We start from the raw sequence: 13155 nt of genomic DNA on the forward strand, positions 1-13155 counted from the left end.
GCAGGTTCTATTGAGACTCTGCTATGGGGATTTTGTTAAAAAAAAAAAAAAAGACCTTTTTTTAGCTGACCAATAATGTTGGAATTGAAATTTTTAAGTTTAATAGTTTTTTTTAGTCAAGAATTTAAGATATGTGTCTGCACAAAAAAGTAAATGTGTACCCTCCCTTGTGTAAAAAGTGTGACTATTAGCCCCAGTCTTCCCTGTATATTTATACAATTAAAACATTGCTCAATAGCTTTTAAATCCATTCTTTACTTTGTATGTGTGAAATATTTCATACTTGCTAGAATGGAAACGGGGGGATGTTAGATCTTTTCCGACCAGATGCTTGTCAATACCTATTCATAGTTCTTTTGCATCTTTTTGGCCTTTCTTTACACATTTACAACTGCGCTAAAAATGGCTATAATTGACTGTGAAAATCAATCCCTAGTTCACTCACAGTATGCGATTTTCTTCCAAACACACTGCCAACACTTTTGTGTTTCTCTGCATGTTGGCTGAAAAAGCAACTACATTTAGACATGCTTTTGATTCCACTGAAAACCAACCTGTCTATTATCGGTAAGCATTCTGACAAATAGCTCAGACAGCTTCCACACAAAGTGAGATTTATGAAGCATTTGTGCTTTGGGATTCCTACAAGATTTATCCTGTGAAATAGTGTGTGCTTCGTTAAAAAAAAAGTGTGTGTGTGCGTGTGCGTGTGCGTGTGCGTGTGCGTGTGCGTATTGAGAGCTCAGGCCACAGCACTGAAGTTATGATTTATGTTTCCTTTGATGTTTTGTCACATAGATTGTACTAAAGTTGTTTTTTAGAGAGAGTGCAACCTTAAATGATTGGACTTTTTTTTTCTGTACATTGAGGTACCCTGTGTGTATATATACAGCGTACAATCATAACCTGATTGCTAGAAGTTAGATTTAGCACTTTTGTAATGTGACTTTTACAAAAAAGAAACTCAAAGAAACGTCCAAAGTAAAATGTAAAAAATAATAAAAAATCTTTTCACAGAGAGCTTTTTGAGGATCTCAGTTTGACACTGTCCACATTCAATTGTCTTTTCGTGATCCCATTCTTCATACTTCCAAATGAGCTTAGTTACAGGGCTTAATCATGTTTAAGAGCATAACTATAGCTTTGATATCCTGCCCAACTGTGTCTCATTCACCATATCAACAAATGAGGTTATTAGTTGGATGTCATTAGTTTGACATTGCCTTTTTTTTCTTCCTCTGAGACTCACATCCCTAATTTTTTGTGTCTACAAAACAAAGCAATTACCGCTGTCAGCAGATCAAGATACTCGCCTTTTTGTCTTTTCGGCATCACAAATTAAACTTTCAGGTTTATCTCCAATATGAACTAATCTGGCAAACTTGATGGAATAGTGCTGTCAGTATTTTTCTTGTGAACTGTTACAACACTGCGTACCAAAACCTTGCAGTGGATTCCAAGCATATGGGAGAACATATGCCAAGCATGCATGGTGCATGAATACTGATTATTATTGCAAGCACAGGGCCTTTTTTGACCAAAATGAGCATCAGTGTGAGAGAGAGAGAGAGTTATTGCCCATGGTCATATGCTTGCATAGAATGGAAATGTTTATAATTAGGTTGTTTACCTCAAATATGTTTTGCAATGCAATTGTGAATATATAGTATTGTCTAATCCATATTTAGTTTTTAGTTTTTTTTTTGTTTGTTTCGTTGTTGTGGTACATGCCTGCATTTTCATGTCAGTGCGGTGTTTTCAAAATATTTCATATTGTAATTGTATTGCATTAAAATGTAGATGTGCTGTTATCAGCCTTGCCAACGAGTTTAGCTTGTCAGTCGTAGCAGTCAGCCAATCAATGAAGAATATCTCAGCTATGTTATTGCAGAGATATTGTCCTTTTTCCCCAAAAAGTTTGATGTCTATTCAATTATTTTAATGTTTAAAAAAAAAAAAAAAATCTAATGCTCACCAAGGCTGCATGTATTTATTTATTTATAATAAAGTACAGTAAACACAGTAATATTGTGAAAGATTGTTACAATGTATAATAACTTTTTTAATATATTTTAAAATGTAATTTACTTTTGTGATTGCAAAGATGAATTTTTAGCAGACATTACTCACCTGATCCTTCAGAAATCATTGTTATATTTATTTCGTGCCCATGAAAAAAAATACATTTCTTACCTACACTGAAAACAGTACGGTGCTGCGTAATATTCTTGTGGAAACCGTAATATTTTTATTTCAGGATTTTTTTTATGAAGATAAAGTATATAACTACTGTAGTGTATAATTTCATGCATCTAGGACTCTTGAGCTCAAATCAATCTACTTTTTTATTTATTTATTTACTTTAATACTCTTAAACTTTCTAAAGACGCTTTCTTAACTTAAAAAGTGCCTCTTAAGCACTAAATCCAAGTCATTTATCCTCACATTTTATCTCTGCCTTGCAGAAATGCTCTATTTTTCGTGTGAGAAGTCCCAGTCCCACTCTTGTGGAATCTCCTCTTGTAGTGTTTTATAGTGTGCCAGACTCATGTAACATGTATGATATTTTTCTGTGGTGTACAAAATGAATTATCAAAAAGAATTGTGGCTTATTTTCATACAGCTGTTTTATATAAAACTGGATGATAGCCATTGGCTGTCAAGGACAAAAAAAGTACTGTGATTATTATATAACATTTTACTTTCTGATCTGTTGTTTATATAAAGCTATCATATGGTTCTAAAGGATTTGAAATGCAGCACATAAGTCACATGGTACTTTTTGCAGGGTGTGAGATGTGTGAAAGCATTAAATGCTGTCAAAATGATAATGTGCTATAAAAGAAGTGTTCCTTCTCTCAGTACTAATTGCCCAGCATCACATCATTTATTCCCATGTGTCAATTATTTTGAAAGACGTGAATAATCATCATTGTGTTACTCTGATATAAATCTTTAATGAGAATCTAGTCCAGAGTGTGCCAGATTCATCTCATCTCAGGTTTGTCAAGAAGGTCACTCATTTTAGTCTAGTAATGTTATCAATTGTTTTTACCTCATTTTACAAAAAATAACCTTAATCTCTGCTTTATATGCATATCAGGATGTTTAACACTTATTCAGCAAGGATGGGTTTAATTGATCAGAAGTGAAGACAAAGAAGGCTGTTATTTTAAGACTTCAATTGTTTTTTTGTTTTTTTTTTAAATGCTGTTCTTGTGAACTCTCAAAGAATCCTAAAAGAAAATGTATCAGTTTTCACAAAGATATTAAGAAGTACAGGTTTTCAACATTGATAACAATAAAAAATATTTATTGAGCACAAAATAAACATATTAGATTGATTTATGAAGCATCATGTGACACTGAAAAATAGAGTAATAGCTACTGCAAATTCTGCATTGCAATCGCAGCAATACATTACATTTAAGATATGTAAAAACGGACAACAAACGGTTATTTGAAATTGTAATAAAAATTTTAATCAAATAAATTCAGACTTAGTGAGCAAAACATACTCCAAAATATAATTTTTTGCATCTACTGTTCATATATATCAAGTTTTCCAATTAAAAGTGAATCATCCCACATGAAGGGCACAGTATGCTTCAGGCTTGCCGTGGAATTTGGTATTATAAATGGTATTAAAATTCACCTTGTCCATCCAAAGTTCACTACTAATGAGTTCAGATTTTTTAGCTTACCTAGCTGTCATTCAGCCTCTATCCATATATTTGTCTTTTTTATTTGCTTAATCCTTCAGGCTTGTGGTCTCCTCGCACTCCCTGAACTCTCTCAGAATGGACCGCATGGGGCATAGTGGCCTATCGGGGAATAATCCTGTTTAGCGATTTTTTTCAGGTGCACTTATCAGATTTATGCTACATCAGGAAGGCTGAGATCAACGGAAGGAGAGACCCCTCGTATAGACGTGATGTGGTGCTACCTGACCTTCATTTTGCTTTGTGTTATGAAAAAGCGGTACCATTTCTGGTTGTGGGTGATAAGCGTGTGGCATGTCATAAATCTTTCTTGACCTCTAGATTCTAAACAGACATGGCTAGAGCAATAATGCTTGTATTCAGTATGGTTCAACTGGAGTCTCATGTGTGCTTTTGTCGAAGACATCCCCAGTCTAAATGATCCTGTGTTTACATGAGCCCTCAGAATAGCTCAAAAATCAATACTGCACCCTGTTCTGCATACTGATGCGCTCTGCTTTGATCTCGCATTCAGGGGCATACAGTGAATCGGTTTAATTGTACATCACAGAAAAGCCTTCTGCTGTGTTTCACCATGTTGCTCTCTTTTTAGTGCTCTGATCAAATTGTCTAGCAGTAATACTCTGTGGAAGATTTCTAGTAAAATCGATGTCTCTCAGCCTTAATTATTTTAGTTTTAATGTATATATGCATGTTTTAGAATCAGAGTCAGAATGAGTTTTAAAGTTATAATTCACCCGCGCAAGGCATTTGAATTGATAACAGAAGCTTGCGGTACTAGCAGGCAGGTTTAAACAAGGAAATATACTTGCTTACGGGGTAATACAAACAAAATTGTACTAATTTTGTTGAGTGGTATGTCTACAGTATGAACACTTGTTGAGCACCAATTGCAAGTAAAAATTAGCTTTGCGGAGCAAGTAAAGCAAAGTTCAATGCCAGCTGGCTGGTTTTTTTTCTTCTTCTTCTCCAGATCCCAATGCTACAACACATATGAAACATTTCTCATATTAGGCCAAAACAAAAATATGATAAAAATCATACTACTGCAATACATCACGTGTCATTCACTGGAGAGAACTTTATAGTACCGTTAGTAACAGTACAACATACCAAACTTACACATTTTTAAAAACAGAATTAGATGTAGCAAGTTTTGCAGCAAGATCAGCAGGTAACTGCAGAACATTGTTTATTAAAACTTGTTAGAAGGCCATTTGTTGTCAGTTCTGAAGGAAGGTCAGGTTGTTGTTGCTGCTTGTCTGCCATTCACGCTCTGTCTGCACGGTGTGTGTGAACATGCTGATGACGTATGATGTCTGCGTGAACTGGCTACGCAGTGGTATGCAATATTGACCAACGGGGAACACATGCTATAGAATTGTTTGGACCCAATGCAAAGACTGTACAAACATTTTGTGGTCCTACACCTTCGACAGATGATCTGAGATTGATATATAATCGTTAAAATTTGAATTAGATATTTCATTACGTTTAAAATAAAACAATTTACGATTTATTTGACTTGTGCTGGCAAAATGTAAATTTTCAAAAATAAATTATTGTTATTTTGATTCTCTATTAAAACAACCTACAAAACGACGTACAAAAAAATGATTCAGCAAAGTACATTTTGAGAAAAATCTTCAGTTTTCAGAAGGTTCCAAAACAAAATCACCTAGCAACCATACCTTAAAATCCTGGGTCATACCACGAAATTTGGCAAACACCAAGTCAAAACTCAAATCTATAGGAAAAAAAAAAAAAATATATATATATATATATATATATATATATATATATATAAAACAAACTCGGTTCAACTCAAATACGAACCAAAGACATCTAAACGAACCAAAAACAGGATGTGATGTCACAAGATGCGACATTAAAAAGGACAGAATGCTACTTTGCCCATTCCAGTTCGATGCAGTCTTCTTGCAGCAGGGCTTTGTGTATGTGCAATGCATCATTTACTTTTCTGATCCAGAACAAAAGAACCAATACAACCAAATTACAAATGTGAACTCCTCATAGATCGTCAGAGCCATATAAAAAGAAATCATATTTGTGAATGCAAGTTTGTAGTTGCCTATATTAATATATAAAATGCCCTGACTCAAAACTGTCTTCATATTGTTAACGATTTCAAAAAATGCTGTTAAGTGACTAGGTAATGAATTGATTTTATTCAGTGGAGGATCTGTCAGACTGATTCATAGCAATAACTCATCTACTCATCCAAAGAGAACTGACTCATATGAGTCATTAGTTTGGACTATACTGGTCAGGAGTGTTGTATGTTTGTTTTTATGTGCAGCCCACAAGGACAACTCAATAGAAAGACGGTTCTTGCTATTATTTCACGGTACACGGATTTTATTGCATCACATTCAAAACAGACTATGAGCCCGCATTCACAACTCAGGTAAAATGTAAATTTTTTTGTTTCTGCCTTGGCGCTGATGATTTAGTTCTGTTTGTCACAATTATATGCAAGGGAAGATAGGCCTGTATATTAATAGTAAATAATGCAAGATCCAGTTTCATGGCTGGTAAACAATATTCATGACAATACATTTTCTTCCATTGCCAGGTGTGGCAAAAAAAAGCCTATTTTGGACTCTGGTTATGCATGTGTGTGTGTGTTGTTTTGCCACTAATGTTGCTTTCATCATTTTCCACATGCATAAATTAGATTCTAAGCACACATAAACTCCTCGTCAAACGGAACTGTCCTCGTCAAAGTATTCAGGCTTCTGTGAGCCAGAGCTGGGGTTTTTTTTCTACCTACACTAAACACAAAAACGAAAACATGCATTTTTCATGGGCTAAAATCTTTTACCAGGGGCAAAAATGCACTCTTCCTCTTGTGAAGATTAATCTTTAGCCTTGAGCTCTGTACCCTCGCTGAGATGTCATGTTCCGCCATAAATGGGCAATAGCAAAGGATCACTCGCATCCAGTCCATTCTCCTGTACTGAATCACCCCCACCTTTCCTTCCCATCTCTCTCTCTCTCTCTCTCTCTCTCTCTCTCTCTCTCTCTCTCTCTCTCTCTCTCTCTCTCTCTCTCTCTCTCTCTCTCTCTCTCTCTCTCTCTCCTACGCTCAATTATCTGTGCTTCTCCTACATGCACTCTCGGCCTGATTATCTCACCCACTCTGGGGCTCCTTCACTGGGCTGTCCATTAAATGGTATCCGTAGCTTCTCTCTCCCTTCCCCCCACACACACTAGCATCAGCTCTGCACAAAAGCGTCAAGGCCCAAACAAGTGCCTTGTGCAGAGGACGAGCAGGTTAGTGTTCAGGTATAAATGCAAAAGTTTTGCACAAAAAAAAGTCAATAAAGGTAATTTTGCAGTGAATTCTCACATACATCCATTTAGTCTGTAGTACATGAGCACCGCATTTTTGGAAGGGCTTCAGAGGAAAAGGTATATGCGAGAGGTTGCTCGGGATTGACAAGATGTTGCATGGAACTTCCTTTGGTTTTGACATCAGGGTCCCATCTCCTCTCTTTCTTATCTGTTAATTCTCCTCCCTCCCTTCCTCTGTGCTCTTGATCTCAAAGAAAAGCTTTTATCTTGTCAGTCCCATTACAGTCCCATCTTGAATATTACCTATCGTCCGTTCTTTCTGTGTAAATACATAATGCCACATACACCGACAGGCATGAGTATGGTATATGCACTGCTATACACTCTAAAGACTGCTGGGTTAAAAACAACTCAAGTTGGGTTGAAAATGGACAAACCCAGAAATTGGGTTGTTTGAATGGGTCCATTTACTGGGTTCAAACAACCCAATTTCTGGGTTTGTCCATTTTCAACCCAACTTGAGTTGTTTTAACCCAGCATTCTTTAGAGTGTATGTGTGTTTTATGTATTTAGTTTTTTTCTATGGGCACTTTTTGTGCTAAATGTGTAAATGTTTGTGATTGATTGATTGATTGATTGATTTATTGATTTATTGATTGATTAAATTGTTGCTTTTTAATGTTCGATTTAATATATTGACCACCTCTTTTGTCTTGATTTGTCTAATTTTATAACATTTTAAATATCCTAAATAAATAATATTTAAGGTTTTTTTTCACATCTTGATTGGAAATACAGTACGAACACTAAAATAGAAATAAAAAATAAAAAATAATGTTCACAAGTGTTTATGTGTAGTTTATATATAAATGAAGGAAAATGTATTATATACAGTATATAAATACTGTGTGTATGTGTGTGTGTGTGTGTGTGTGTGTGTGTAATATACTGTGTGTGTATATGATTCTGTTGTCTCCTTGATAGCCAAAAACGGCTCGGGTTATGTATATAACCCTTGTTCCCTGAGAGGGAACGAGCACTGCGTCGAAACGCTTTGGGGATGCTCCCTAAGCATCAGCGAATCTGAAGCCTGAATAAACACTAGTCCAATCCGATTGGTCGTGCGTGATGACGTCATTGTGACGGCGTACCCGGAAGTATAAAAGGGGAGCCGGCGCATAATGGCGGCAGTTCTTTGCTCTGAAGCATGCGCTCCAGGCGTGCCGAGGTGTGGCGGTACGACGCAGTGCTCGTTCCCTCTCAGGGAACAAGGGTTATATACATAACCCGAGCCGTTCCCTTATCGAGGGAACTTCCCACTGCGTCGAAACGCTTTGGGGAACGAGTACCCACTAGGCCACACCGAGGGTAGCGCCTGTCCTAGTGTGAAGCCGGAAACCGGGCACAACTAGGGTTGGAGCACCCTCGCGCCAGGCGTCGCAGGGAGATCCAGGCTATAGAACCTGATAAAAGTGTGTGGAGTAGCCCACCCCGCCGCCTCGCAGATATCCTGCAAGGGGACCCCAGAAAGGAGGGCCACCGAAGAGGCCATGCCTCTGGTGGAATGTGCCCTCACGGCTACAGGTGAAGGCAAACTGCGCACCTGGTAAGCCATGGTTATTGCCTGGACAATCCAGTTACTGATTGTCTGGGTAGACGCAGGCAACCCCTTCTTGGGTGAGCCAAAACACACCAACAATTGTTGAGATCTCCTCCACTGTGCGGACTTCGCCAGATACACCCTGAGTGCCCTGACCGGGCAGAGTAGGTGAAGCCTCCCCTCTTCCGCCGTCACGTGAGGCGGAGGATGAAATGCCTGCAGAACCAAAGATCTGACCACCCTCGATGGGACCTTGGGCACATAGCCCGGCCTAGGGTGTAAGATGGCCTTTACTCCACCCGGGGCAAACTCCAGGCAAGTCGGCGTTACTGCCAAGGCCTGGAGATCCCCCACTCTCCTTAGAGAGGTAATGGCGAGTAGAAAGGCCACCTTAAGGGTCAGATTCTTAGGTTCTGCTGACTCCAGTGGCTCGAAGGGGGCCTCAGCCAACCCCTCGAGAACCACTGCCAGGTCCCAGGTTGGAACTCTGGACTGAGCCGCAGGCCTCATCCTCCGAGCCCCACGGAGGAACTGTACAACCAGCTGGTGCCTACCCAAAGGCCCATCACCCAGAGGAGTGTGGAAAGCCGCAATGGCAGCCACGTACACCTTGAGTGTGGACGGGGTTAGGCCCGCAGAGAAGCGATCTTGGAGGAACTCCAGCACTGAAGCCACTGGGCAGTTAACTGGGTCCTCCTCACGCCTCCTGCACCAAGTGGAAAATACATTCCACTTGAGGCTGTACAGTCTCCTTGTGGACGGAGCCCTGGAGCTGAGTAAGGTCTCTACCACCTCTGCCGACAGGCCAGCCTCTAGGTACCTGGCCCCCTCAGGGGCCAGACCCAAAGGTTCCAAATCTCCGGCCGGGGGTGGAATATCGTCCCCGCCGCCTGAGACAGGAGATCCCTCCTCAGAGGAATCTGCCATGGATGACCTGCCAGCAGGGCTATGATATCCGAGAACCAAACTCGCGTCGGCCAACGGGGTGCTACCAGAAGTAGACTGACCCCCTGCCGACGGACCCTCTCCAGGACTCCCGGGAGCAGAGCAATCGGGGGAAATGCGTACAGACGCAGCCTCGGCCACGTCTGCACCATGGCATCCAACCCCAACGGGGCTGGATGCGTGAGGGAGAACCACAGTGGACAGTGGGACGTCTCTCGAGACGCAAACAGATCCACTTCCACTGGGCCGAACCTCTCGCATATGGCCTCCACCACTTCGGGGTGGAGCCGCCACTCCCCGGGCCTCAGCCCCTGCCTCGACAGGATGTCTGCTCCCTGATTTTGAACCCCCGGGACATACATTGCCCTGATGGACAACAGTTTCCCCTGGGACCACAGGAGGATTAGATGCGCCAATCTGCACAGAGGGCGCGATCTTACCCCTCCCTGGCGATTGAGGTACGCTACGACAGCCGTATTGTCTGTCCGCACCAGGACATGTTGGCCGCGGAGGTCCGGGAGAAAGCTCCTGAGAGCTTTGTAGACCGCCATCATCTCCAGGCAATTTATGTGCCAGGAGGAATGACGGCCCTCCCATGGGCCCCTCGCAAAGCGGCCGTCCATGACCGCGCCCCAACCAGTGAGGGAGGCGTCTGTTGAAACGGATTTCCGGCAACAGGACGCTCCCAACACTGGTCCCTGGGACAGAAACCAAGGTTTCTTCCATATGACTAGGGAACGAAGGCATCTGCGCGTTACCCTGATCATACGAAAAGGATTCCCTCTGGGGGAAAACCCCTTGGTTTTCAACCACCACTGGAGGGGTCTCATGTGTAGCAGGCCGAACGGTATCACGTTGGACGCTGCTGCCATGTGCCCCAGCACTCTCTGAAAGTGCTTCACAGTGATGGTGTGGCCTAGCCTTATTCCTGAGACCATCGCCAGTATGGTCTCGACGCGCGCGGGAGACAATTGTGCCCGCATCGTCGTCGAATCCCATACCACCCCTAGGAACGTAGTCCTCTGGGACGGCGTCAACACACTCTTGTTCGTGTTGAGTCTCAGCCCCAAGCACTTTATGTGGGCTAGAACGACATCTCGATGCCGAACCGCCATCTCGTACGACTGGGCCAGTATGAGCCAGTCGTCGATATAATTCAGTACACGGATGCCCTGAAGCCTCATAGGAGCCAGGGCTGCATCCATGCACTTTGTGAATGTGCGTGGGGAGAGGGCTAGGCCGAAGGGAAGTACTCGATATTGGTACGCTTCGCCCCCGAAAGCGAACCTCAGGAACTTCCTGTGACATGGAAGGATGGAGATATGAAAGTATGCGTCCTTCAGATCTATCGTGACGAACCAGTCCTGGGACTGGATCTGACTCACGATCATGGGGATAGTGAGCATTTTGAATCTGAACCTCCTTAGAGACCGATTCAAATCCCTTAGATCTATAATCGGACGCAACCCTCCATCCTTTTTGGGAACTATAAAGTACCGGCTGTAGAAGCCGGACTCCCTGTCTGGCGGAGGAACATGTTCTATGGCCCCCTTTGCCAGTAAGGTTTTTACTTCTAGTTCCATTACCCGACCCCGCTCTGGTACCACTGTAGTCCAGGTCACCCCCCTGAACCCAGGGGGAGGCCGACCGAACTGCAGTCTGTACCCATTTTCTACAATGCGCAGGACCCATGTGGATACACTCGGAAGGCATTTCCATGCGCCGAGATAATCTACTAAGGGAACCAGCCTCTCGAGGCTGGCGTCGGGTGTTACACGAGCCTCGTCCCCGACCCCCTGAAGCGGTTGCCCGGCAGGAAGTGGTTGGGAACGAGTCTCTGTGTGCGGACGCGCCAGCTGCCCAGCCGCAGGTCTTTCCAGAGGCGGCTGGAGCAGCGTGCGTTCGCGGGAAATCGATGTGGCCCGAAGCGTCATAGACGGCGGGATTACCACATCGATTTCCCCAGGGCGCCGCGAAGGAAGCAACCTCGGTTGCCCCCTCGCGGGAGGGACCGCCCTGAGAAGTCCTGCCGAGGCTAGGACTTCTTTGCGGCAGCCTTTCGCGCCTGAAGGACGTTCCTCAGATCGCCCTTCGGAGCGGAAGGCTGCTGGTGAGCGCGCCGCCTCTGTTGCCAAGCTCCCGGAGGAGGGGCTCTAGAGGCGACGCTCTCTTTTTGCATCTGACGATGCGAGGAGGAGCTGGTAGGCGGCTGAGGCTGCCCGCTAGGGCCAGCCTTCCCGGGCTTAGAGCGGCGAGGGAGGTACTGCTGGAAGGCCGCTGACTGTCTCTTCGCCTCCTGGTGTCTGGAGACGACGGAGTTAACCGCGTCCCCAAACAGACCAGAAGGCGAGATCGGGGAGTCCAGGAGGAAGGATCTGTCCTTCTCCTTTATCCCCGACAGATTCAGCCAGAGATGTCTCTCCGTTGTCACCATAGCTGCCATGGAGCGGCCGATGGCACGGGCCGTCTCCTTGGTAACACGGAGAGACAAATCTGCGACCTTCCTGAGCTCCAGTACATCCTCCGGAGAGGGACCCTCGCCCTCATCCAGCTCTTTTAGAAGGTCAGCCTGGTAGGCCTGCAAGATCGACAAAGTGTGCAGCGCACTACCAGCCCGCCCAGCCGCCATATAAGCCTTGCCCACCAGCCCTGAGGTGTCCCGACAGGGTTTGGTGGGCAGCACCGGGGTTTTAAGGGACGATGCCGATTCGGGCGAAAGATAGCTCGCGAGAGCATCCTCCACCCGCGGCATCGCCCCATAGCCCGCCTCGCGTGCCCCCAGGACGTTGGAATAGTCCAACAGTGGGGGATTAGAGACACGCGAGGAATAGGGCTTCCTCCACGATCTACACACCTCGGTGTGCAGATCGGGGAAAAAAGGCAAACCCCGGCGCGGTGTTTGGACCCGGTGTGCGAGGAACCGGTCATCCAGCCTACTGGGTGGCCGAACTTCCTGTTCCTCCTGTGGCCACTCAATATTGAGTTTAGCCACAGCCCAGGTCAACACCTCGACCAATTCCTCCTGGGCGGGCGGATGAGGCGATGGAAAAACCTCATCCCCCGCCCCGATGCCCGCGCCCTCCGGCTCCTCGGAACCGGAGAGAACGAGCATCGGACCCTCCGCCCCGGGGGAAGAAGCCGCAAAGCGGGCTTCCACACGGGGAGGAAGATCATCGGAACTGTCCGAGGAGGATTGGGAAAGTGCCGCAGCAGTCCCAAAGCCCTCGGACAGATCCCGCTGTGAGCCCCATGATCTGCGACGCCGTGACGCCTCAGCGACCGCGGGTCCAGAACCATGGGGCTCACGAGGCTGGCCGGTCTCATCGAACACGGCCAGCCTAGAGCGGAGCAGCCTGAGTGTCAGCCGCTCACAGTGCTCACAGGCGGCTCCCTCGAGAGCCGCCCGAGCGTGCTGCACACCCAGACACTGCACACATAACAGGTGTGTATCCGATCCCGAGATGAAGCGGGGACACGGATGCACACACTGTCTAAATCCACTCTTTCTTTCTTCCATACTTTTACTATAAAGTCACTCACACACACACTCGCAACTGGACAGACAACAGT

The 13155-nt window shown here is 44.5% G+C and overlaps 1 protein-coding gene across 3 annotated transcripts in view; it reads left to right on the top strand.

Annotated features, from left to right (window-relative positions):
• negr1 (neuronal growth regulator 1) overlaps positions 1-13155 on the top strand; it is a 186493-nt gene that overhangs the window by 132849 nt on the left and 40489 nt on the right. The gene's annotated exons all lie outside the window — the stretch shown is intronic.

The sequence above is a fragment of the Pseudorasbora parva genome, chromosome 12 (assembly GCF_024679245.1).
Source record: "Pseudorasbora parva isolate DD20220531a chromosome 12, ASM2467924v1, whole genome shotgun sequence".
Classification (NCBI taxonomy): domain Eukaryota; kingdom Metazoa; phylum Chordata; class Actinopteri; order Cypriniformes; family Gobionidae; genus Pseudorasbora; species Pseudorasbora parva.